This window comes from Stenella coeruleoalba (assembly GCF_951394435.1).
Source record: "Stenella coeruleoalba genome assembly, chromosome: 8".
Taxonomy (NCBI): Eukaryota; Metazoa; Chordata; class Mammalia; order Artiodactyla; family Delphinidae; genus Stenella; species Stenella coeruleoalba.
In genome coordinates this window covers 109,749,634-109,777,614 of record NC_137154.1, presented here as the reverse complement: position 1 = coordinate 109,777,614, position 27,981 = coordinate 109,749,634, and the positions used below count along the sequence as shown (strand labels likewise).

Genomic DNA, 27,981 nt, shown 5'->3' with positions numbered 1-27,981 from the left:
AACAGAGCCTAGGGCACTTCCACTTATGGTCCTATAGCTTAGGGAAATTAAAATCAAAAAGACAGAGCTACCCCAAAGTTAGGGACGCCTCTGTTTACAAGAACCTCGTTTACCATACAAGTTCAATATCACAGAAATTGAAAAATGGATAAAGTACTTATGGTACTTACGTACAATGCAGTATCACTCAGAAATGAAATCTATGTCATCAGTCCCTTAGCAGCATAATGAGTGGATTCAGGTACGATGATTCTAACTGAAATAAGTCACACAGAAAAAGAAACATCATAAGCTATCACTAATACACGGAATGTAAACTTGGCTACACAGGAAGTGAATTCCAAAACAGAACAGGGTCTCAAATTTAGAAAAGCAACTTATGCTTGCTTAAGGGGAAAGGTGAGTTGGGGTGCTGCATAAAACCAGAGATTGAAATGAGCACAGATAAAGTTCCTTACGCTAAATATGGAACAGACAATAGCTACTCCTTGTTCAACGAAATGGACTCAACACCCGATATTAAACGCCTAAGAATGTACCTGACTATTAAGTATCTTAAAACCTATGGATTACTATGTCTCCAAAAGAGAATCAAGCGTGTGTACAGCGGCATAAATGCAACAGTGATAGGACTGGAGAGCTTTGTGAGCAAATGAAGACCCTTTGAAGTCATACTGCATGGTACCCATTCCACGGGTCTCAACTCTCCAGGTTTAAGGTATTCTTCCTTCAGCTAAAACATGCATGTGGAACCTAGAGTATGATCAACCATGTGATCAGGAGACGTGTTCAAATATGTCTCAGTTTTCGTACCCAGGTACTCGGGTGCAACATTCCAGACGCTTTACTAACACTCTCCTGACTTGGAGAGTCAGTCCCTTTAACCTCCTGTTTGGCCCAGTTTGCAATTTCTGCGGAAGATGAACAGGAATAGCGAGAACCAATGAGAGACTAGCTGGAGGTGTCTGGACGGGCAAATTTAACTCTCAATTCCCACCAGGAAGAGGAAATAACCAAAGGCTCAGTGTGCCGTGCCGAAAGCAGATTAGGGCCTGAAGCCATCCTGCGGTGTTGCGGCCAGCCCAAAAGAAAGCGAGTTGTAGAAAGGAGCTCAGGGGCACTGTAATTCACAAACCTGCAGAGTTATAAATGACAGCTTTTATCCAAAAATACACTGAAGTAAGGCTGCCAAGAGGACTTCAAAGCGGGGCAGAATTGCAGAAAACCGATTTTAGGAGGTAGACTGGAATTGCATTGAAAGCATAGGAAAAGAGGCAGAACATCCACAATGATGCACTTGGCCAAAAAGGGCGTATGCGTTTTTTCCTGAATATATTCAGGAAAAAACGCATACGCACTTTTTGGCCAACCAAGCAAGCTTGCAAAGGAAATCTGCACTACAATGAAGTCTCACTTCCCCCCCAGTCAAAAGGGCCATCTGTAAAAAGTGTAAAATCCAGAAAGGCAGGACAGGCCATGGAGAACTGGGAGCCTTGTTATGCTGATGGGCGGGATGTAAATTGCCAACAGACACTCGGGAGAAGTGTATGGTGTTTCCTGAAACATCTAAAAAACAAAGCAACAGAGCCTAGGGCACTGCCACTTATGGTCCTATAGCTTAGGGAAATTAAAATCAAAAAGACACAGCCACCCCAAAGTTTGGAACGGCTCTGTTTACAAGAACCTCGTTTACAGTACAAGTTCAACATCCCAGAAAGTGAAAAATGGATAAAGAAGTTGTGGTATTTACTTACAAAGCAATATCACTCAGCAATGAAATCTATGTCATCAGGCCCTTAGCATCACAATGAGTGGATTCAGGTATGATGATTCTAACTGAAATAAGTCACACAGAAAAAGAAACATCATAAGATATCAGTAATACACGGAATGAAAACTTGGCTACACAGGAACTGAATTACAGAACAGAAGAGGGTCTCAAATTTAGAAAACCAACTTATGCTTGCTTAAGGGTAAAGGTGAGTTGGGGTGCTGCATAAAACCAGAGATTGAAATGAGCACAGATAAAGTTCCTTAAGTCAAATATGGAATAGACAAGAGCTACTCCTTGCTCAACGAAATGGACTCAACACCGCATATTAAACGCATAAGAATGTACCTGACTATTAAGTATCTTAAAACCTATGGATTGCTATGTCTCCAAAAGAGAATCAAGCGTGTGTACAGCGGCATAAATGCAACAGTGATAGGACTGGAGAGCTTTGTGAGCAAATGAAGACCCTTTGAAGTCATACTGCATGGTACCCATTCCTCGTGTCTCAACTCTCCAGGTTTAAGGTATTCTTCCTTCAGCTAAAACATGCATGTGGAACCCAGAGTATGATCAACCGTGTGAACGGGAGACGTGTTCAAATATGTCTCAGTTTTCCTCCCCTGGTACTAGGGTGCAACATTCCAGACGCTTTACTAACACTCTCCCCACTAGGAGAGTCAGCGCCTTTAACCACCTGTTTGGCCCAGTTTGCATTTTCTGCGGAAGATGTACAGGAATAGGGAGAACCAATGAGAGGCTAGCTGGAGGTGTCTGGACGGGCAAATTTAACTCTCATTTCCCACCAGGAAGAGGAATTAACCAAAGGCTCAGCGTGCCATGCCGGAAGCACATTAGGGCTTGAAGCCATCCTGCGGTGTTGCGGCCAGCTCACAAGAAAGCGAGTTGAAGAAAGGAGCTCAGGGGCACTGTAATTCACAAACCTGCAGAGTTGTAAATGACAGCTATCGTCCAAAAATATACTGAAGTAAGGCTGCCAAGAGGACTTGAAAGCGGGGCAGAGTTGCAGGAAACTGATTTCAGGAGGTAGACTGGAATTGCATTGAAAGCATAGGAAAAGAGGCAGAACGTCCAAAATGATGCACTTGGCCAAAAAAGGCGTATGCGTTTTTTCCTGAATATATTCAGGAAAAAACGCATACGCCCTTTTTGGCCAACCAAGCAAGCTTGCAAAGAAATCTGCACTACAATGAAGTCTCACTTCCCCCCTGTCAAAGGGACCATCTGAAAAAAGTGTAAAATCCAGAAAGGCAGGACAGGCCATGGAGATCTGGGAGCCTTGTTATGCTGATGGGCGGGATGTAAATTGCCAAAAGACACTTGGGAGAAGTGTGTGGTGTTTCCTGAAACATCTAAAAAACAAAGCAACAGAGCCTAGGGCACTTCCACTTATGGTCCTATAGCTTAGGGAAATTAAAATCACAAAGACACAGCCACCCCAAAGTATGGAACGGCTCTGTTTACAAGAACCTCGTTTACCGTACAAGTTCAATATCACAGAAAGTGAAAAATGGATAAAGAACTTGTGGTACTTACGTACAATGCAGTATCACTCAGCAAAGAAATCTATGTCATCAGGCCCATAGCAGCATAATGAGTGGATTCAGGTACGATGATTCTAACTGAAATAAGTCACACAGAAAAAGAAACATCATAAGATATCACTAATACACGGAATGTAAACTTGGCTACACAGGAACTGAATTACAGAACAGAACAGGGTCTCAAATTTACGAAACCAACTTATGCTTGCTTAATGGGAAAGGTGAGTTGGGGTGCTGCATAAAACCAGAGATTGAAATGAGCACAGATAAAGTTCATTAAGCCAAATATGGAATAGACAAGAGCTACTCCTTGCTCAACGAAATGGACTCAACACCCCATATTAAACGCCTAAGAATGTACCTGACTAGTAAGTATCTTAAAACCTATGGATTGCTATGTCTCCAAAAGAGAATCAAGTTGTGTACAGGGGCACAAACGCAGCAGTGATAGGATTGGAGAGGTTCGGTGAGCAAATGAAGACCCTTTGAAGTCATATTGCATGGTACCCATTCCACGGGTCTCAACTCTCCAGGTTTAAGGTATTCTTCCTTCAGCTAAAACATGCATGTGGAACCCAGAGTATGATCAACCGTGTGAACGGGAGACATGTTCAAATATGTCTCAGTTTTCCTCCCCTGGTACTTGGGTGCAACATTGCAGACGCTTTACTAACACTCTCCTCACTTGGAGAGTCAGCGCCTTTAACCTCCTGTTTGGCCCAGTTTGCAATTTCTGCGGAAGATGAACAGGAATAGGGAGAACCAATGAGAGACTAGCTGGAGGTGTCTGGATGGGCAAATTTAACTCTCATTTCCCACCAGGAAGAGGAAATAACCAAAGGCTCAGCGTGCCGTGCCGGAAACAGATTAGGGCCTGAAGCCATCCTGCGGTGTTGCGGCCAGCTCAAAAGAAAGTGAGTTGAAGAAAGGAGCTCAGGGGCACTGTAATTCACAAACCTGCAGAGTTATAAATGACAGCTATCGTCCAAAAATATACTGAAGTAAGGCTGCCAAGAGGACTTGAAAGCGGGGCAGAATTGCAGGAAACCGATTTCAGGAGGTAGACTGGAATTGCATAGAAAGCATAGGAAAAGAGGCAGAAGGTCCACAATGATGCACTTGGCCAAAAAGGGCGTATGCGTTTTTTCCTGAATATATTCAGGAAAAAACGCATACGCCCTTTTTGGCCAACCAAGCAAGCTTGCAAAGGAAATCTGCACTACAATGAAGTCTCACTTCCCCCCGGTCAAAAGGGCCATCTGAAAAAAGTGTAAAATCCAGAAAGGCAGGACAGGCCATGGAGAACTGGGAGCCTTGTTATGCTGATGGGCGGGATGTAAATTGCCAACAGACACTCGGGAGAAGTGTATGGTGTTTCCTGAAACATCTAAAAAACAAAGCAACAGAGCCTAGGGCACTGCCACTTATGGTCCTATAGCTTAGGGAAATTAAAATCAAAAAGACACAGCCACCCCAAAGTTTGGGACGCCTCTGTTTACAAGAACCTCGTTTACAGTACAAGTTCAACATCGCAGAAAGTGAAAAATGGATAAAGAAGTTGTGGTATTTACTTACAAAGCAATATCACTCAGCAATGAAATCTATGTCATCAGGCCCTTAGCATCACAATGAGTGGATTCAGGTATGATGATTCTAACTGAAATAAGTCACACAGAAAAAGAAACATCATAAGTTATCACTAATACACGGAATGTGAACTTGGCTACACATGAACTGAATTACAAAACAGAACAGGGTCTCAAGTTTAGAAAACCAACTTATGCCTGCTTAAGGGGGAAGGTGAGTTGGGGTGCTGCATAAAAGCAGAGTTTGAAATTAGCACAGATACCGTTCCATAAGCCAAATATGTAATAGACAAGAGCTACCCCTTGCTCAACGAAATGGATTCAACAATGAGGTATCACCTCACACCTGGTAGAATAGGCATCATTGAAAATCTACAAACAAAAAATGCTGGAAAGGGTGTGGAGAAAAGGAACCCTCTTCCACTATTGTTGGGAATATAAATTGATACAGTCATTATGGAGAACAATATGGAATTTCTTAAGAAACTAACAATAGAATTACCATATGATACAGCAATCCCAGTACTGGACATATACCCAGACAAAACCATAAATCAAAAAGAGTCATTCACCGCAATGTTCATTGCATCACTATTTACAATATCGAGGTAATGGAAGCAACCTAAATGCCCACAGACAGACGAATGCATAAAGCTGTGGTACATATATAAAATGGAATATTACTAAGCCATGAAAAGGAATGAAATTGGGTCATTTGTAGAGACGTCGATGGATCTAGAGACTGTCATACAGAGTGAAGTAAGTCAGAAAGAGAAAAACAAATCTTGTATATTCATGCATATATGTGGAACCTAGAAAAACTGTACAGATTAACCATTTTGCAAGGCATAAATAGAGCAACAGATGTAGACAACAAACGTATGGACAACAAGGGGGGAAAGCTGTTGGGGGGGTGGTGGTGGGAGGAGTTGAGAGACTGGGATTGGCATGTATACATTTATATGTATAAAATAGATAACCAATAAGAACCTGCTGTATAAAAATATAAAATAAAATTCAAAATTAAAAAGAAGTAAAATTTAAAAAATAAAACAGAAAAAACAATTATTCCCTGCACATACATGTATTTATATGAATAAATTATTTCCATGCTTATATCTGTAAATACAAAAAAGAGGAATAAAATCTACCTTGAACCAAAAACGAAAAAGAGAAAAAAAACACAGAACCCACCAGTTACACAGAGGAAAACCGTATCAGGGCACTTGCTCCAGTTGTAAACAATTCTGAAGTTGGTCAGTGGTGGGGAATCGTCTCCCATTCAGCCAGCAGCCCCCACGCAACAAGCGTCCTCATTGCAAAGCTGGGGCACCGTGCCGAGGCATCTGTGAGTAAACGTGAGCTGAGCCCCAGGCCAGTTGCTGCTGAACTATTCCCACCCGTCCCAGGTAAAACACCTGAATATATACAAGGACTTGAAAGCCTAGAGGAAGGGCCATAGAGCCACACGAGTGACAGCATGCCGGCCGACTTGGTGCCTGCAGGCCAGCCAGGATGGTCCTGGCCCTGGGTGCTCTTCTGGAAGATTTCCATTTCCCTGCCTGAGATACCCGTCCTGTCCCTGCCCCCACTGCTTTTTTCCTTCCTCACCTCTGCCCAGGGAGAAATTCCAGCAGCAGGTATGGGTGACACATCCTCTTCTTTAGCAGGTGGCAGCCTGGCAACTGCTGCAGAAAGTCCAGCAGAGCCCCACTCACACTGGGCCACCCACAAAGCCGTGGCCTCTCACTCCCTCCCACCAGCCCAGCCCCGAGACTGCTGACAGGGCAGAGAAAATGGCGTCAGGCACGGCTGCAGGGGCTCTTGCTGCCTGGAGTGGTATTTATATTGATCTCAACCCAGGCACACCTGGGGAGGGCTGGCCGGCACGGTAAGGCTGCCCAGGTCAGCCAATCATCACCCCTCAGGGGCTCACAGTTGCAGAAAATGGAACTTGCTGAACCGGCCAGGTCCAAGGAACAGGTGTGGGCTCCTGAGAGTCAGGATAGACAAGGGGCTGCAGCTTTGGCTTGTTTTCTAATCATTTTATCTGGCCCATGAGTGGGAGACAACTTCAAGAAAACCCTCTCCTAATGAGAGGAACCCAGGAGTCAGGGAGAGGAGGGGTGGGTGGTGGTTGGAGACAGAGGCCTGGTGCCCCGGGTGCAGTGGAAGTCTCTGGAAGACCAGGTGGAGGGAGGCCTCACGGAGTGATGCCCAGGGTCACAGACCTGTCGCAGCTGCTGTTTGTTAGTTCAAGTCCTGCTCTGAGGTGCTCTGTGTCAGCTCTGAGCGACAGGTGAGCTGGGGGTGCTCTGCAATGAGGGCTATGTGCACGGTTCCTGTGTGCCCAGCCCTGCCACGGTACCTGCAAGGGTAGCTCTGTATCCTGGGAGGGGCCTGACCACGAGAGCCCCGTGGGCTGGGGTGGGGGTGGGGTACCTGCCCAGGTGAGCTCCATATTCTGGGATTGGTCTGACCACGAGAGCCCCATGGGCTGCTGGGGACCTGGTAAAGGATGTCAGGACAGTCAGTGAAGCCACCGAGGATATACCTCCAGTTGCTCCTAATTCCTACACCCTGCTGGTCATTCTACCAACCACCAGGACATGGTATTCTGTATTAGTCTTCAATGATGCCTTCTTTTGTATTCCATTAGTCCCAGAGTCACAAGAAATTTTGGCTTGTGAGTGGCAGGACTCAACATACAACTAAAACAATACTTCCGGGCCGTCTGGCCCCAAGGGTGCAAAAATTCCCACACCATCTTTGGGGAAAGCTTAGCTAAAGACCTAAAAGTTCTACCTCTGGAAAAGGAAACCCTCCTTCAATATGCAGACGACATTCTGATCACCAGCCCTACTAAGGAGGCCTCTGAACTACCAAGCCAATAAAGGATAGAAGTTGTCCAAGAAAAAGCTCAAATATCACAGACTGCGGTGACCTGCCTGGGCTTCATTCTCACAGAAGGTCAGAGAAGCCCATCCCAGGAAAGGGAAGAAACCATTTTCAGCCTTACCCCTTTCTAAAACTAGAAGACAGCTTAGGGGTTCCTGGGGAGGCCAGGGTTTGCTGCTTCTGGATCCCTAGCTACAGTCTACTAGCTGGGCCTCTATATGAAACACTGAAAGGAAAAGATGATGATCCTTTTGAATAGAATCCAGAAGTGGCCTTTCAAGAATGGAAAGAGCAGTCAATTCAGACCCTTGCCCTAGAACTCCCTAATTTAGCTAAACCCTTTGACCTTTACATTCCCGGTGAAAGGTGAATCGCCATTGGAGAATTAGTGCAAAAACTGGGACCACTTGAAATGGAACAATGCAAGAATGCCATCCAGGTAGGATAAACTACGGTCACTAAGGGGCTTGGCCCACTGCCACATCTGGCCAAGATACTGGCGGTATCTAAAAACCTGGAAATCAGCAGCCCAAAAGGCCACCTCCCTCCTAAGGGAAATGGACCCCACGTGGTGATCCTAACCACCAACCATGCCCTGAAGTTGCAGGGTTCGCTCCGTGGGCACACCGACCTCGAGTGAGGAGGCCCTGCAACTCCAACATCCAGAGAGATAACCGGGGGCAACAGGGCACCATGACGACTCGTGTGAACATCACTTGACCTGGAGTTTCTCTCATAAAACAACAAGAGTGTGTCCCAAAAGAGTAGACTACTGCTTGCAGGACTTACTGCACCCAGAGGGGAGCTAATAATCTTGGCGGGGGAACAGTATACCACACTGTCACCATAGAAAAGCCTACAGACACCGTGATGATGGTGGCCAATAAGACCGGCTGGACTCCTGTTTACTTCAAAAGGCTGTTGACTCAGTAGCCATCATGGTCCTTGGTCACCACTGACCCTGGACTGTCTGGGAGTTGAGCGGGCAGGGCTCTGACACCTGGTGCTGTTTGTACGTTAATTCAGGGGCTTAATTGAAGAAAGCGCAGACTACTGGTCAGAGCATCTAGGCTGGCAGAGACGGTCAGCCTAAGGTGGCCGAACAAATGTGGGGCGGGGTGAAACCGGCCCCCACAGCGTCTCTGCACATCTCTTTCCTGGACCCTTAAAGGTCATTAGAATCTATAACACTTCCAATGCTGGTGCTCAGGTGGACGAGCAGGGAGGCAGGGGTCCTGGGGACAATCAACGTCACCGGGAGGCTGCTGGGGAGAAGCTCTGACCCTCGCCCCAGGGTATGAGGGCTCCCAACTCAGCACTCAGCAGTTACAGAAGAAGGGTCTGCACCCTCAGCACTCCAAGAATGAGGAACGGGACAAAAGGCAGAGGAGGGGTTTGTCCCCAGCAAAGCCCATTAAAAATCCCTGGGAGATAAAAATAGAATCTGGGCAATAAAGTCAAGTCTAACCTTTTTTATCCTTTGTGCTTTGTCTAATTTCACGTGCTCCTAGGGTCCCGCATGCAGAGGTTCCACACCCGGCACTTCAGACCAGATTTCCTAGTGCAGAATGGCTGGGTCGACACCTCAGCTCCTGGGGCCCAGTGCAGACTCCACGATATAGAGGCTGAGCTACAGCCAACCCGGCCCTCGAGAGCTCCGCCGCCTCCCTCCCTCCCACTGACTCTGACAGGATCTCTACACAGCAGCCCAGCCCACAGCCCACGGGGTAGTGCATGCTCTCACCTCTCCATTCTCTGATCAAAATATAAAGTTTCCTTTGCTTGTGAACCAAACTCAGTCTCGATCTGTTGGCCCCAATGACACTGGGCAGGGGGACACTTGTTGGGGTCCACTCTGGAGGATCAGTAACAGAAATTGAGACTATTGTAACCTCAATGAACAGATGTGTGAGCCAAACTGTAGTTAACATAGAACAGTGTATAAGGCTCGGGTAAAATAAGATGTTTTTAACACTTCCATTTGATATTTCCATCACTTTTTATAAGCAAGTTCAGTGAAAAGGTTTGTCTTATTTGTCAGGTCAATATTAGAGAAACGAAGTGATTTCTTTCCAAGGATGTACAGCTAATAATCTTGGTTAAACCTTCAATCTTGTTTTAAATGCTTTTCCATTGAAAATGATACCTCTCTTTCAGCTCCCCCATTTCTGAGAAGTATAAAATCTTATAATTTATTATTACCAAAGGGGAAAGGTGGGAGGAGGGATAAATTAACAGTTTGGAATGAACACATACACACTGCTATGTATAAAATAGATCATCAACAAGGAACTACTGTATAGCACAGGGAACTACACTCAACATTTTGCAATAACCTATAAGGGGAAATAATCTGAAAAAGAATAGATATTTTTATTGACATCATCTATCAATGACAGTTAAAGTGTAGCCTAAGGGAAGCTGGTGGTGAGTGCTTCTGACCCTGAAGACTTCAATCATCTAAAGTTTGGACTCTGCCTACTTCCCAAGGCCCTTAATGAACATATGTGTAGCCGTAGCTTAAAAACTTCCCCAGTTTGGGTTTCGGGGAGACACTGATTTTGAAAAAGCCCTGGTGTTCTCCTTACATGAATGGGACTCTTCCTACTGCTAAAACATGTCTGTCACACCCAGAGGATGGTATACCGTCTGATCGGGAAGAGTTTGGAAAAGGCATCTCATCTCCTCATCTCCTGGTGCTCGGGTTCACCCCTCCAGCGTCTTTACTAACAGTCTCCCCACTTGGAGATGTCAGCACTGTCAACATCCTGTTGCGTACAGTTTGGAATTTGTCCAGAGGATGAAGCGGAAGGATGAGGAACAATGAGAGACAAGTCCTAGGTGTTCAGACAGGCACATGTCACTCTAATTTCCAATCAGGAAGACGAATTGACCAAAGGCTAGGGTTGCCCATGGAAACAGTATAGGGCTTGAGGAAATCCTGCTGCTTTGTGGCCAGTTCCCATAAACACGAGTTGAACAATGGAACTCAGGGGCAGTAAAATTCACAAAACTGCAGAGTTGAAAATATCCATCACTGAAAAATGTCTTGAGGAAAGTCAGAGAAAAGGACTTGTAAGCAAGGGAGAATGGCAGGAAAGGGATTTGAGGAGGTAGAAAGGACTCGCCATTAAGCACAAGAAAAGGAGCTGAACATTGCCAACATTGCAGTTGGCCAAAAAGGGTGTATGCATTCTTTTCTGTATATATTCAAGAAAAGGGCATACACTTTTTTAGCCAACCAAACAGGTGGGCACTGGAAGTCAATACTACAAAAGATATCACTTCGCATCAGTCAGAAGAGCCATCCTCATAAAGCGTAAACAACAGAAATGCAGGACAGGGCAACGAGAAGAGGGAGCCCTGTGAGACTTATAGTGGAAATGTATATTGCCAACGGCCATTCTGGAGAAGTGTATTGTGTTTACTAAAGCATCTAAAAAATGAGCTACAGAGCATAGGGCACTTGCACTCATGGGCGTATATCTTGGGAAAAACAAAAATCGAGAGGACACAGGCACCCCAATGTTTACCCCCTCTCTGTTTAAAAGATCCTCGACTAGGATATAACTTAAATGTCTCTGGAGGGAAAAAATGGATAGAGATGTGGTACTTAGGTAGAGTGGAATATTATTCAGCCTGGAAATCAATGAAATATGGCCAGTTGTAACAACTCCGGAGGAGTTACGTATGATCATTCTAAGTGACAGAATTCAAAAAGAAAAAGACACATATCATAAGATATCACTTAAAGGTGGAATCCAAAATGGCTACACATGAAATAAATTACAAAACAAAAACATAGTCAAATATGTAGAAAACACGCATAAGGCTGCTAAACGGGAAAGGTGGGGAGGGGTGAGGCATCATCCAGGAGGTTGAAATTAGCAAAGATACCATTCCAAATACCAAACTGATAATCAACAAGGCCTACACGGTAGCTAAAAGAACTGCACTCCGCACACTCAAGTCACCGGAAAAGAATATATACGACTGGTAAGAATCTGAAAAAGAATTTATTGATGTCTCTCTGTACGCGAATCAAGTGGAGGTACAGCAGCAAGAAACAGAGCTTTGAAAATCAGCTGTAACCAATATAGTAATAAATTGAAAAAAATAAACGACAGAGAGACAGAGAAAACCTCTTACAACTTTTCCTCAGGGACGGTGATGCAACATGGATTGAACACATCTAGACCCACAGCAGGATGAGACATAAGGCTGGAAACTGTTTGCGCTAAGAGAAATGTGAGGTTGGGTGAGGAAATGCACACCCTTTAAAGTAATACTACCTGGTACCCATTCAATGGGTCCCAAATCTGCAGGTTCAAGGGATCTTCCTACAGCTAAAACATGCATGGAAAACCCAGAGGACTGTACACCATGTGATCGGGAGATGTGTCTAAAATGCACCTCATTTATCCTCTCCTGGTGCTCCTGTTCACCATTCCAGCCACGCTACTTAGAATCTCCCCACTTGGAGAATCAGCACATTTAAACTTCTGTTTCACACATTTTGCAAATTGTGAGGAGGATGAACGGGAAGAGGGGGAACCAATGAGAGAAGAGTTGTAGGGGTTTGGACGGGCACATATCACTCTAATTTCCCATTAAGAATAAGAATTAAAGAAAGGCTCAGCCTGCCTCGCCGGAGCCAAAATAGGGCCTGAAGCAATCCTGCGGGTTTGAGGCCAGCTCACAAAAGAGCAACTTAAAAAATGGAGCTCAGGGTCACTGCAATTCACAAACCTGCAGAGTTATAAATGAAAACTAACGTCCAAAAATATGTTGAGGTAAGGCAAAGAAGAGGATCTGAATGCAAGACAGAATTGCAAGAAACAGATTTCAAGAGATAGATTGGACTCGTCTTTAACGCACATGAAAAGCGGCAGAATTTCGACAATGATGCAGTTGGCCCAAAAGGGCGTATGCGTTTTTTCCTGATTATATCCAGGAAAAAACGCATACGCACTTTATGGGCAACGAAGCAAGCAAGCAATGCAAATGTGCACAACAAAGAAGTCTCACTTCCCACCGGTCAAAAGGGCCATCCTAAAAAATTGTAAAAACCAGAAATGCAGGACAGGCCATGGAGAACAGGGAGCCTTTATACGCTGATGGGCAGTGTGTGAACTGCCGAGAGCCACTCTGGAGAAGTGTATGGTGGTTCCTAAATCATCTAAAAAACAGAGCTACAGAGCATAGGACACTTCCAATCATGGGAGTATATCTAGGGAAGTCTAAAAATCAACAAGACACAAGCACACCACAGTTTAGGGCTACTCTGTTTACAAGAACCTCAACTTCAGTACACCTTAAATATCCCAGGAAAGAGAACAATGGATAAAGAAGATGTGGTACTTATGTACAATGGAATATCTCTTCACCATGAAATCAATGTAATAAGGCTAGTAGAAGGATAAAGAGTGGATTTAGGTCCGATAATACTACTTGAAATAAGTCAAACAGAAAAAGAAACATATCATAAGATATCACTTATAGAGGGAGGGTAAATATGGCTGCACAAGAAATGAATTACAGAACAGAACAGTGTCTCACATTTAGAAAACACACTTATGTCAGCTTAAGGGGAAAGGAGAGGTGGGGTGATGCATAAAACCAGAGTTTGAAATTAGCACAGATACCGTTCAATAAACCAAATAGGTATTAGACAAGATCTACACCTTCCTCAATGAACTGGCCTCAACACTCCCTATACACCGCAGAGAAATATATCTGAGGAATAAGAATCTTAAAACCCATGTATTGATATATCTCCATAAGGGAATCAAGTGTGTGCAGAGCGGCACAAACACAGCAGTGAAAAGGAGCTAAACCCCATTATAGAAATAAATTTTAAAAACAAAACGCTGAAACAATGAAAGAGAGAAAAATTCTTACAAAATTCGCTCAGGGGCTGTGATACAACCTGGATTGACCACATATAAACCCACAGCTGGATAAGACATAAGGCTGGACACTTGGGGCTGACAGGATTGGTGAGCTTTGGTGAGCAACTGCCGAAAGTTTAATGCAATACTTCATGCTACTCAGTCCAAGGGTCCCAACACTCCAGGTTGAAGGGAATCTTCCTACAGCTAAACCATGCTTGGGAAACCCAGCAACTGGTATACCATATGATCGGGAAAGGTTTCTAAAACGCACCTCATTTTTCCTCTCCTGGGGCTCCGGATCGACATTCCAGCCGCTTTACTAACAACATCCCCACATGGAGTCAATGCCTTTAAGTTCTGGTATCACACAGTCTGCAGTTAGTGCAGAGGATGAATGGGAATAGGGGGAACCAGTGAGAAACTAGCTGTAGTGGTTTCAATGGGCACATGTCACTCTAATATCACATCAGTAAGAAGAATTAACCAAAGGCACAGCAAGGTGCCCCAGAAGAAAAATAGGGCTTCAAGGAATCCTGTGGTTACGGGGCAAGACCACAAAAATAAGAGCTAAAAAATGGAGCTAAGGGCCACTGCAATTCAAAATCCTGCAGAGTTATAAAGGCCAACTATTTTTAAAAAATATATTTAGGTAAGGCTATGAAGAGGCATTGAAAGCAAGGCAGAACTGCAGGAAACCGATTTCAGGAGGTAGACTGGAATTGCATTGAAAACATATGAAGAGAGTCAGAAACTCGACAATGATGCACTTGGCCAAAAAGGGCGTATGTGTTTTTTCCTGAATATATTCAGGAAAAAAACGCATACGCCCTTTTTGGCCAACCAAGCAAGCTTGCAAAGGAAATCTGCACTACAATGAAGTCTCACTTCCACCTGGTCAAAAGGGCCATCTGAAAAAAGTGTAAAATCCATAAAGGCACGACAGGCCATGGAGAACTGGGAGCCTTCTTATGCTGATGGGCGGGATGTAAATTGCCAACAGACACTCTAGAGAAGTGTATGGTGTTTCCTGAAACATCTAAAAAACAAAGCAACAGAGCCTAGGGCACTTCCACTTATGGTCCTATAGCTTAGGGAAATTAAAATCAAAAAGACACAGCCACCCCAAAGTTTGGGACGCCTCTGTTTACAAGAACCTCGTTTACAGTACAAGTTCAATATCGCAGAAAGTGAAAAATGGATAAAAAACTTGTGGTACTTACGTACAATGCAATATCACTAAGCAATGAAATCTATGTCATCAGGCCCGTAGCAGCATAATGAGTGGATTCAGGTATGATGATTCGAACTGAAATAAGTCACACAGAAAAGAAACATCATAAGGTATCACTAATACACAGAATGTGAACTTGGCTACACATGAACTGAATTACAAAACAGAACAGTGTCTCAAGTTTAGAAAACCAACTTATGATTGCTTAACGGGGAAGGTGAGTTGGGGTGCTGCATAAAACCAGAGATTGAAATGAGCACAGATAAAGTTCCTTAAGCCAAATATGGAATAGACAAGAGCTACTCCTTGCTCAACGAAATGGACTCAACACCCCATATTAAACGCCTAAGAATGTACCTGACTAGTAAGTATCTTAAAACCTATGGATTGCTATGTCTCCGAAAGAGAATCAAGCATGTGTACAGGGGCATAAACGCAGCAGTGATAGGATTGGAGAGGTTCGGTGAGCAAATGAAGACCCTTTGAAGTCATATTGCATGGTACCCATTCCACGGGTTTCAACTACCCAGGTTTTTGGTATTCTTCCTTCAGCTAAAACATGCATGAGGAACCCAGAGTATGATCAACCATGTGATCGGGAGACGTGTTCAAATATGTCTCAGTTTTCGTACCCTGGTACTCGGGTGCAACATTCCAGACGCTTTACTAACACTCTCCCGACTTGGAGAGTCAGTCCCTTTAACCTCCTGTTTGGCCCAGTTTGCAATTTCTGCGGAAAATGAACAGGAATAGCGAGAACCAATGAGAGACTAGCTGGAGGTGTCTGGACGGGCAAATTTAACTATCATTTCCCACCAGGAAGAGGAATTAACCAAAGGCTCAGCGTGCCGTGCCGGAACCAGATTAGGGCCTGAAGCCATCCTGTGGTGTTGCGGCCAGGTCACAAGAAAGCGAGTTGAAGAAAGGAGCTCAGGGGCACTGTAATTCACAAACCTGCAGAGTTATAAATGACAGCTATCGTCCAAAAATAGACTGAAGTAAGGCTGCCAAGAGGACTTGAAAGCGGGGCAGAATTGCAGGAAACCGATTTCAGGAGGTAGACTGGAATTGCATTGAAAGCATAGGAAAAGAGGCAGAACGTCCACAATGATGCACTTGGCCAAAAAGGGCGTATGCGTTTTTTCCTGAATATATTCAGGAAAAAACGCATACGCCCTTTTTGGCCAACCAAGCAAGCTTGCAAAGGAAATCTGCACTGCAATGAAGTCTCACTTCTCCCCGGTCAAAAGGGCCATCTGAAAAAAGTGTAAAATCCAGAAAGGCAGGACAGGCCATGGAGAACTGGGAGCCTTGTTATGCTGATGGGCGGGATGTAAATTGCCAACAACCACTTGGGAGAAGTGTATGGTGTTTCCTGAAACATCTAAAAAACAAAGCAACAGAGCCTAGGGCACTTCCACTTATGGTCCTATAGCTTAGGGAATTTAAAATCAAAAAGACACAGCCACCCCAAAGTTTGGAACGGCTCTGTTTACAAGAACCTCCTTTAAAACACAAGTTCAACATCACAGAAAGTGAAAAACGGATAAAAAAGTTGTGGTATTTACATACAAAGCAATATCACTCAGCAATGAAATCTGTGTCATCAGGCCCTTAGCAGCACAATGAGTGGGTTCAGGTATGATGATTCTAACTGAAATAAGTCACACAGAAAAAGAAACATCATAAGATATCAGTAATACACGGAATGTAAACTTGGCTACACAGGAACTGAATTAAAGAACAGAACAGGGTCTCAAATTTAGAAAACCAACTTATGCTTGCTTAAGGGGAAAGGTGAGTTGGGGTGCTGCATAAAACCAGAGATTGAAATGAGCACAGATAAAGTTCCTTAAGCCAAATATGGAATAGACAAGAGCTACTCCTTGCTCAACGAAATGGACTCAACACCCCATATTAAACGCCTAAGAATGTACCTGACTAGTAAGTATCTTAAAACCTATGGATTGCTATGTCTCCAAAAGAGAATCAAGGGTGTGTACAGGGGCATAAACGCAGCAGTGATAGGATTGGAGAGGTTCGGTGAGCAAATGAAGATCCTTTGAAGTCATATTGCATGGTACCCATTACACGGGTCTCAACTCTCCAGGTTTAAGGTATTCTTCCTTCAGCTAAAACATGCATGTGGAACCCAGAGTATGATCAACCGTGTGAACGGGAGACGTGTTCAAGTATGTCTCAGTTTTCCTCCCCTGGTACTCGGGTGCAACATTCCAGACGCTTTACTAACACTCTCCCCACTTGGAGAGTCAGCACCTTTAACCTCCTGTTTGGCCCAGTTTGCAATTTCTGCGGAAGATGAACAGGAATAGGGAGAACCAATGAGAGACTAGCTGGAGGTGTCTGGACGGGCAAATTTAACTCTCATTTCCCACCAGAAAGAGGAAATAACCAAAGGCTCAGCATGCCGTGCCGGAACCAGATTAGGGCCTGAAGCCATCCAGCGGTGTTGCAGCCAGCTCACAAGAAAACGAGTTGAAGAAAGGAGCTCAGGGGCACTGTAATTCACAAACCTGCAGAGTTATAAATGACAGCTATCGTCCAAAAATAGACTGAAGTAAGGCTGCCAAGAGGACTTGAAAGCGGGGCAGCATTGCAGGAAACCGATTTCAGGAGGTAGACTGGAATTACATTGAAAGCATAGGAAAAGAGGCAGAACGTCCACAATGATGCACGTGGCCAAAAAGGGCGTATGCGTTTTTTCCTGAATATATTCAGGAAAAAACGCATACGCCCTTTTTGGCCAACCAAGCAAGCTTGCAAAGGAAATCTGCACTACAATGAAGTCTCACTTCCCCCCGGTCAAAAGGGCCATCTGAAAAAAGTGTAAAATCCAGAAAGGCAGGACAGGCCATGGAGAACTGGGAGCCTTGTTATGCTGATGGGCGGGATGTAAATTGCCAACAGACACTCGGGAGAAGTGTATGGTGTTTCCTGAAACATCTAAAAAACAAAACAACAGAGCCTAGGGCACTGCCACTTATGGTCCTATAGCTTAGGGAAATTAAAATCAAAAAGACACAGCCACCCCAAAGTTTGGGACGCCTCTGTTTACAAGAACCTCGTTTACAGTACAAGTTCAACATCGCAGAAAGTGAAAAATGGATAAAGAAGTTGTGGTATTTACTTACAAAGCAATATCACTCAGCAATGAAATCTATGTCATCAGGCCCTTAGCATCACAATGAGTGGATTCAGGTATGATGATTCCAACTGAAATAAGTCACACAGAAAAAGAAACATCATAAGATATCACTAATACACGGAATGTAAACTTGGCTACACAGGAACTGAATTACAGAACAGAACAGGGTCTCAAATTTAGAAAACCAACTTATGCTTGCTTAAGGGGAAAGGTGAGTTGGGGTGCTGCATAAAACCAGAGATTGAAATGAGCACAGATAAAGTTCCTTAAGCCAAATATGGAATAGACAAGAGCTACTCCTTGCTCAACGAAATGGACTCAACACCGCATATTAAACGCCTAAGAATGTACCTGACTATTAAGTATCTTAAAACCTATGGATTGCTATGTCTTCGAAAGAGAATCAAGCATGTGTACAGGGGCATAAACGCAGCAGTGATAGGATTGGAGAGGTTCGGTGAGCAAATGAAGACCCTTTGAAGTCATATTGCATGGTGCCCATTCCATGGGTTTCAACTACCCAGGTTTAAGGTATTCTTCCTTCAGCTAAAACATGCATGTGGAACCTAGAGTATGATCAACCATGTGATCGGGAGACGTGTTCAAATATGTCTCAGTTTTCGTACCCTGGTACTCGGGTGCAACATTCCAGACGCTTACTAACACTCTCCCCACTTGGAGAGTCAGTCCCTTTAACCTCCTGTTTGGCCCAGTTTGCAATTTCTGCGGAAGATGAACAGGAATAGCGAGAATCAATGAGAGACTAGCTGGAGGTAACTGGATGGGCAAATTTAACTCTCATTTCCCACCAGGAAGAGGAATTAACCAAAGGCTCAGAATGCCGTGCCAGAACCAGATTAGGGCCTGAAGACATCCTGCGGTGTTGCGGCCAGGTCACAAGAAAGCGAGTTGAAGAAAGGAGCTCAGGGGCACTGTAATTCACAAACCTGCAGAGTTATAAATGACAGCTATCGTCCAAAAATAGACTGAAGGAAGGCTGCCAAGAGGACTTGAAAGCGGGGCAGAATTGCAGGAAACCGATTTCAGGAGGTAGACTGGAATTGCATTGAAAGCATAGGAAAAGAGGCAGAACGTCCACAATGATGCACTTGGCCAAAAAGGGCGTATGCGTTTTTTCCTGAATATATTCAGGAAAAAACGCATACGCCCTTTTTGGACAAACAAGCAAGCTTGCAAAGGAAATCTGCACTACAATGAAGTCTCACTTCCCCCCGGTCAAAAGGGCCATCTGAAAAAAGTGTAAAATCCAGAAAGGCAGGACAGGCCATGTAGAACTGGGAGCCTTGTTATGCTGATGGGCGGGATGTAAATTGCCAACAGACACTCGGGAGAAGTGTATGGTGTTTCCTGAAACATCTAAAAAACAAAACAACAGAGCCTAGGGCACTGCCACTTATGGTCCTATAGCTTAGGGAAATTAAAATCAAAAAGACACAGCCACCCCAAAGTTTGGGACGCCTCTGTTTACAAGAACCTCGTTTACAGTACAAGTTCAACATCGCAGAAAGTGAAAAATGGATAAAGAACTTGTGGTATTTACTTACAAAGCAATATCACTCAGCAATGAAATCTTTGTCATCAGGCCCTTAGCAGCACAATGAGTGGATTCAGGTATGATGATTCTAACTGAAATAAGTCACACAGAAAAAGAAACATCATAAGATATCAGTAATACACGGAATGTAAACTTGGCTACACAGGAACTGAATTACAGAACAGAACAGGGTCTCAAATTTAGAAAACCAACTTATTCTTGCTTAAGGGTAAAGGTGAGTTGGGGTGCTGCATAAAACCAGAGATTGAAATGAGCACAGATAAAGTTCCTTAAGCCAAATATGGAATAGACAAGAGCTACTCCTTGCTCAGTGAAATGGACTCAACACCTCATATTAAACGCCTAAGAATGTACCTGACTAGTAAGTATCTTAAAACCTATGGATTGCTAAGTCTCCGAAAGAGAATCAAGCATGTGTACAGGGGCATAAACGCAGCAGTGATAGGATTGGAGAGGTTCGGTGAGCAAATGAAGACCCTTTGAAGTCATATTGCATGGTACCCATTCCACGGGTTTCAACTACCAAGGTTTAAGGTATTCTTCCTTCAGCTAAAACATGCATGTGGAACCTAGAGTATGATCAACCATGTGATCGGGAGACGTGTTCAAATATGTCTCAGTTTTCCTCCCCTGGTACTCGGGTGCAACATTCCAGACGCTTTACTAACACTCTCCCGACTTGGAGAGTCAGTCCCTTTAACCTCCTGTTTGGCCCAGTTTGCAATTTCTGCGGAAGATGAACAGGAATAGCGAGAACCAATGAGAGGCTAGCTGGAGGTGTCTGGACGGGCAAATTGAACTCTCATTTCCCACCAGGAAGAGGAATTAACCAAAGGATCAGCGTGCCGTGCCGGAACCAGATTAGGGCCTGAAGCCATCCTGCGGTGTTGCGGCCAGCTCAAAAGAAAGCGAGTTGAAGAAAGGAGCTCAGGGGCACTGTAATTCACAAACCTGCAGAGTTATAAATGACAGCTATCGTCCAAAAATAGACTGAAGTAAGGCTGCCAAGAGGACTTGAAAGCGGGGCAGAATTGCAGGAAACCGATTTCAGGAGGTAGACTGGAATTGCATTGAAAGCATAGGAAAAGAGGCAGAACGTCCACAATGATGCACGTGGCCAAAAAGGGCGTATGCGTTTTTTCCTGAATATATTCAGGAAAAAACGCATACGCCCTTTTTGGCCAACCAAGCAAGCTTGCAAAGGAAATCTGCACTACAATGAAGTCTCACTTCCCCCCGGTCAAAAGGGCCATCTGAAAAAAGTGTAAAATCCAGAAAAGCAGGACAGGCCATGGAGAACTGGGAGCCTTGTTATGCTGATGGGCGGGATGTAAATTGCCAACAGACACTGGGGAGAAGTGTATGGTGTTTCCTGAAACATCTAAAAAACAAAGCAACAGAGCCTAGGGCACTGCCACTTATGGTCCTATAGCTTAGGAAAATTAAAATCAAAAAGACGCAGCCACCCGAAAGTTTGGGACGCCTCTGTTTACAAGAACCTCGTCTGCAGTACAAGTTCAACATCGCAGAAAGTGAAAAATGGATAAAGAAGTTGTGGTATTTACTTACAAAGCAATATCACCAAGCAATGAAATCTGTGTCATCAGGCCCTTAGCAGCACAATGAGTGGATTCAGGTATGATGATTCTAACTGAAATAAGTCACACAGAAAAAGAAACATCATAAGATATCAGTAATACACGGAATGTAAACTTGGCTACACAGGAACTGAATTACAGAACAGAACAGGGTCTCAAATTTAGAAAACCAACTTATGCTTGCTTAAGGGTAAAGGTGAGTTGGGGTGCTGCATAAAACCAGAGATTGAAATGAGCACAGATAAAGTTCCTTAAGTCAAATATGGAATAGACAAGAGCTACTCCTTGCTCAACGAAATGGACTCAACACCGCATATTAAACGCCTAAGAATGTACCTGACTAGTAATTATCTTAAAACCTATGGATTGCTATGACTCCGAAAGAGAATCAAGCATGTGTACAGGGGCATAAACGCAGCAGTGATAGGATTGGAGAGGTTCGGTGAGCAAATGAAGACCCTTTGAAGTCATATTGCATGGTACCCATTCCACGGGTCTCAACTCTCCAGGTTTAAGGTATTCTTCCTTCAGCTAAAACATGCATGTGGAACCCAGAGTATATTCAACTGTGTGATCGGGAGACATGTTCAAATATGTCTCACTTTTGGTCCCCTGGTACTCGGGTGCAACATTCCAGACGCTTAACGAACACTCTCCCCACTTGGAGAGTCAGTGCCTTTAACCTCCTGTTTGGCCCAGTTTGCAATTTCTGCGGAAGATGAACAGGAATAGCGAGAACCAATGAGAGGCTAGCTGGAGGTGTCTGGACGGGCAAATTTAACTCTCATTTCCCACCAGGAAGAGGAAATAACCAAAGGCTCAGCGTGCCGTACCGGAAACAGATTAGGGCCTGAAGCCATCCTGCGGTGTTGCGGCCAGGTCACAAGAAAGCGAGTTGAAGAAAGGAGCTCAGGGGCACTGTAATTCACAAACCTGCAGAGTTATAAATGACAGCTATCGTCCAAAAATAGACTGAAGTAAGGCTGTCAAGAGGACTTGAAAGCGGGGCAGAATTGCAGGAATCCGATTTCAGGAGGTAGACTGGAATTGCATTGAAAGCATAGGAAAAGAGGCAGAACGTCCACAATGATGCACTTGGCCAAAAAGGGCGTATGCGTTTTTTCCTGAATATATTCAGGAAAAAACGCATACGCCCTTTTTGTCCAACCAAGCAAGCTTGCAAAGGAAATCTGCACTACAATGAAGTCTCACTTCCCCCCGGTCAAAAGGGACATCTGAAAAAAGTATAAAATCCAGAAAGGCAGGACAGGCCATGGAGAACTGGGAGCCTTGTTATGCTGATGGGCGGGATGTAAATTGCCAACAACAACTCTGGAGAAGTGTATGGTGTTTCCTGAAACATCTAAAAAACAAAGCAACAGAACCTAGGGCACTTCCACTTATGGTCCTATAGCTTAGGGAAATTAAAATCAAAAAGACACAGCCACCCCAAAGTTTGGAACGGCTCTGTTTACAAGAACCTCGTTTACAGTACAAGTTCAACATCGCAGAAAGTGAAAAATGGATAAAGAAGTTGTGGTATTTACTTACAAAGCAATATCACTCAGCAATGAAATCTGTGTCATCAGGCCCTTAGCAGCACAATGAGTGGATTCAGGTATGATGATTCTAACTGAAATAAGTCACACAGAAAAAGAAACATCATAAGATATCAGTAATACACGGAATGTAAACTTGGCTACACAGGAACTGAATTACAGAACAGAACAGGGTCTCAAATTTAGAAAACCAACTTATTCTTGCTTAAGGGTAAAGGTGAGTTGGGGTGCTGCATAAAACCAGAGATTGAAATGAGCACAGATAAAGTTCCTTAAGCCAAATATGGAATAGACAAGAGCTACTCCTTGCTCAGTGAAATGGACTCAACACCTCATATTAAACGCCTAAGAATGTACCTGACTAGTAAGTATCTTAAAACCTATGGATTGCTAAGTCTCCGAAAGAGAATCAAGCATGTGTACAGGGGCATAAACGCAGCAGTGATAGGATTGGAGAGGTTCGGTGAGCAAATGAAGACCCTTTGAAGTCATATTGCATGGTACCCATTCCACGGGTTTCAACTACCCAGGTTTAAGGTATTCTTCCTTCAGCTAAAACATGCATGTGGAACCTAGAGTATGATCAACCATGTGATCGGGAGACGTGTTCAAATATGTCTCAGTTTTCCTCCCCTGGTACTCGGGTGCAACATTCCAGACGCTTTACTAACACTCTCCCGACTTGGAGAGTCAGTCCCTTTAACCTCCTGTTTGGCCCAGTTTGCAATTTCTGCGGAAGATGAACAGAAATAGCGAGAACCAATGAGAGGCTAGCTGGAGGTGTCTGGAAGGGCAAATTGAACTCTCATTTCCCACCAGGAAGAGGAATTAACCAAAGGATCAGCGTGCCGTGCCGGAACCAGATTAGGGCCTGAAGCCATCCTGCGGTGTTGCGGCCAGCTCAAAAGAAAGCGAGTTGAAGAAAGGAGCTCAGGGGCACTGTAATTCACAAACCTGCAGAGTTATAAATGACAGCTATCGTCCAAAAATAGACTGAAGTAAGGCTGCCAAGAGGACTTGAAAGCGGGGCAGAATTGCAGGAAACCGATTTCAGGAGGTAGACTGGAATTGCATTGAAAGCATAGGAAAAGAGGCAGAACGTCCACAATGATGCACTTGGCCAAAAAGGGCGTATGCGTTTTTTCCTGAATATATTCAGGAAAAAACGCATACGCCCTTTTTGGCCAACCAAGCAAGCTTGCAAAGGAAATCTGCACTACAATGAAGTCTCACTTCCCCCCGGTCAAAAGGGCCATCTGAAAAAAGTGTAAAATCCAGAAAAGCAGGACAGGCCATGGAGAACTGGGAGCCTTGTTATGCTGATGGGCGGGATGTAAATTGCCAACAGACACTCGGGAGAAGTGTATGGTGTTTCCTGAAACATCTAAAAAACAAAGCAACAGAGCCTAGGGCACTGCCACTTATGGTCCTATAGCTTAGGGAAATTAAAATCAAAAAGACGCAGCCACCCGAAAGTTTGGGACGCCTCTGTTTACAAGAACCTCGTCTGCAGTACAAGTTCAACATCGCAGAAAGTGAAAAATGGATAAAGAAGTTGTGGTATTTACTTACAAAGCAATATCACCAAGCAATGAAATCTGTGTCATCAGGCCCTTAGCAGCACAATGAGTGGATTCAGGTATGATGATTCTAACTGAAATAAGTCACACAGAAAAAGAAACATCATAAGATATCAGTAATACACGGAATGTAATCTTGGCTACACAGGAACTGAATTACAGAACAGAACAGGGTCTCAAATTTAGAAAACCAACTTATGCTTGCTTAAGGGTAAAGGTGAGTTGGGGTGCTGCATAAAACCAGAGATTGAAATGAGCACAGATAAAGTTCCTTAAGTCAAATATGGAATAGACAAGAGCTACTCCTTGCTCAACGAAATGGACTCAACACCGCATATTAAACGCCTAAGAATGTACCTGACTAGTAAGTATCTTAAAACCTATGGATTGCTATGACTCCGAAAGAGAATCAAGCATGTGTACAGGGGCATAAACGCAGCAGTGATAGGATTGGAGAGGTTCGGTGAGCAAATGAAGACCCTTTGAAGTCATATTGCATGGTACCCATTCCACGGGTCTCAACTCTCCAGGTTTAAGGTATTCTTCCTTCAGCTAAAACATGCATGTGGAACCCAGAGTATATTCAACTGTGTGATCGGGAGACATGTTCAAATATGTCTCAGTTTTCCTCCCCTGGTACTCGGGTGCAACATTCCAGACGCTTTACTAACACTCTCCCCACTTGGAGAGTCAGTCCCTTTAACCTCCTGTTTGGCCCAGTTTGCAATTTCTGCGGAAGATGAACAGGAATAGCGAGAACCAATGAGAGGCTAGCTGGAGGTGTCTGGACGGGCAAATTTAACTCTCATTTCCCACCAGGAAGAGGAATTAACCAAAGGCTCAGCATGCCGGGCCGGAACCAGATTAGGGCCTGAAGCCATCCTGCGGTGTTGCGGCCAGGTCACAAGAAAGCGAGTTGAAGAAAGGAACTCAGGGGCACTGTAATTCACAAACCTGCAGAGTTATAAATGACAGCTATCGTCCAAAAATAGACTGAAGTAAGGCTGCCAAGAGGACTTGAAAGCGGGGCAGAATTGCAGGAAACCGATTTCAGGAGGTAGACTGGAATTGCATTGAAAGCATAGGAAAAGAGGCAGAACGTCCACAATGATGCACTTGGCCAAAAAGGGCGTATGCGTTTTTTCCTGAATATATTCAGGAAAAAACGCATACGCCCTTTTTGGCCAACCAAGCAAGCTTGCAAAGGAAATCTGCACTACAATGAAGTCTCACTTCCCCCCGGTCAAAAGGGCCATCTGAAAAAAGTGTAAAATCCAGAAAGGCAGGACAGGCCATGGAGAACTGGGAGCCTTGTTATGCTGATGGGCGGGATGTAAATTGCCAACAGACACTCGGGAGAAGTGTATGGTGTTTCCTGAAACATCTAAAAAACAAAGCAACAGAACCTAGGGCACTTCCACTTATGGTCCTATAGCTTAGGGAAATTAAAATCAAAAAGACACAGCCACCCCAAAGTTTGGAATGGCTCTGTTTACAAGAACCTCGTTTGCAGTACAAGTTCAACATCGCAGAAAGTGAAAAATGGATAAAGAAGTTGTGGTATTTACTTACAAAGCAATATCACTCAGCAATGAAATCTGTGTCATCAGGCCCTTAGCAGCACAATGAGTGGATTCAGGTATGATGATTCTAACTGAAATAAGTCACACAGAAAAAGAAACATCATAAGATATCAGTAATACACGGAATGTAAACTTGGCTACACAGGAACTGAATTACAGAACAGAACAGGGTCTCAAATTTAGAAAACCAACTTATTCTTGCTTAAGGGTAAAGGTGAGTTGGGGTGCTGCATAAAACCAGAGATTGAAATGAGCACAGATAAAGTTCCTTAAGCCAAATATGGAATAGACAAGAGCTACTCCTTGCTCAACGAAATGGACTCAACACCCCATATTAAACGCCTAAGAATGTACCTGACTAGTAAGTATCTTAAAACCTATGGATTGCTATGTCTCCGAAAGAGAATCAAGCATGTGTACAGGGGCATAAACGCAGCAGTGATAGGATTGGAGAGGTTCGGTGAGCAAATGAAGACCCTTTGAAGTCATATGGCATGGTACCCATTCCACGGGTTTCAACTACCCAGGTTTAAGGTATTCTTCCTTCAGCTAAAACATGCATGTGGAACCTAGAGTATGATCAACCATGTGATCGGGAGACGTGTTCAAATATGTCTCAGTTTTCCTCCCCTGGTACTCGGGTGCAACATTCCAGACGCTTTACTAACACTCTCCCCACTTGGAGAGTCAGTCCCTTTAACCTCCTGTTTGGCCCAGTTTGCAATTTCTGCGGAAGATGAACAGGAATAGCGAGAACCAATGAGAGGCTAGCTGGAGGTGTCTGGACGGGCAAATTGAACTCTCATTTCCCACCAGGAAGAGGAATTAACCAAAGGCTCAGCATGCCGGGCCGGAACCAGATTAGGGCCTGAAGCCATCCTGCGGTGTTGCGGCCAGGTCACAAGAAAGCGAGTTGAAGAAAGGAGCTCAGGGGCACTGTAATTCACAAACCTGCAGAGTTATAAATGACAGCTATCGTCCAAAAATAGACTGAAGTAAGGCTGCCAAGAGGACTTGAAAGCGGGGCAGAATTGCAGGAAACCGATTTCAGGAGGTAGACTGGAATTGCATTGAAAGCATAGGAAAAGAGGCAGAACGTCCACAATGATGCACTTGGCCAAAAAGGACGTATGCGTTTTTTCCTGAATATATTCAGGAAAAAACGCATACGCCCTTTTTGGCCAACCAAGCAAGCTTGCAAAGGAAATCTGCACTACAATGAAGTCTCACATCCCCCCGGCCAAAAGGGCCATCTGAAAAAAGTGTAAAATCCAGAAAGGCAACAGGCCATTGAGAACTGGGAGCCTTGTTATGCTGATGGGCGGGATGTAAATTGCCAACAGACACTTGGGAGAAGTGTATGGTGTTTCCTGAAACATCTAAAAAACAAAGCAACAGAGCCTAGGGCACTTCCACTTATGGTCCTATAGCTTAGGGAAATTAAAATCAAAAAGACACAGCCACCCCAAAGTTTGGAACGGCTCTGTTTACAAGAACCTCGTTTACAGTACAAGTTCAACATCGCAGAAAGTGAAAAATGGAGAAAGAAGTTGTGGTATTCAATTACAAAGCAATATCACTCAGCAATGAAATCTGTGTCATCAGGCCCTTAGCAGCACAATGAGTGGATTCAGGTATGATGATTCTAACTGAAATAAGTCACACAGAAAAAGAAACATCATAAGATATCAGTAATACACGGAATGGAAACTTGGCTACACAGGAACTGAATTACAGAACAGAACAGGGTCTCATATTTAGAAAAACAACTTATGCTTGCTTAAGAGTAACGGTGAGTTGGGGTGCTGCATAAAACCAGAGATTGAAATGAGCACAGATAAAGTTCCTTAAGCCAAATATGGAATAGACAAGAGCTACTCCTTGCTCAACGAAATGGACTCAACACCGCATATTAAACGCCTAAGAATGTACCTGACTTGTAAGTATCTTAAAACCTATGGATTGCTATGTCTC

The 27,981-nt window shown here is 44.1% G+C and overlaps 1 long non-coding RNA gene across 23 annotated transcripts in view; it reads right to left on the bottom strand.

Moving 5' to 3' along the window:
• LOC307190093 overlaps positions 1–27,981 on the bottom strand; it is a 1,314,632-nt gene that overhangs the window by 402,546 nt on the left and 884,105 nt on the right. Inside the window, exons 5-6 of one of the 23 annotated variants that reach the window (XR_013829394.1) lie at positions 14,935–15,020; positions 9,574–9,675 (exon numbers count right to left, since the gene is read on the bottom strand). The exons of 19 other annotated variants lie outside the window; for them this stretch is intronic. This is a non-coding gene — a long non-coding RNA (uncharacterized lncRNA). Of the gene's footprint in view, positions 1–9,573; positions 9,676–14,934; positions 15,021–16,561; positions 16,600–18,112; positions 18,180–19,695; positions 19,759–27,981 lie in introns of those variants that run through there. 3 more of the 23 variants (XR_013829395.1, XR_013829396.1, XR_013829397.1) reach the window with 3 other exon arrangements.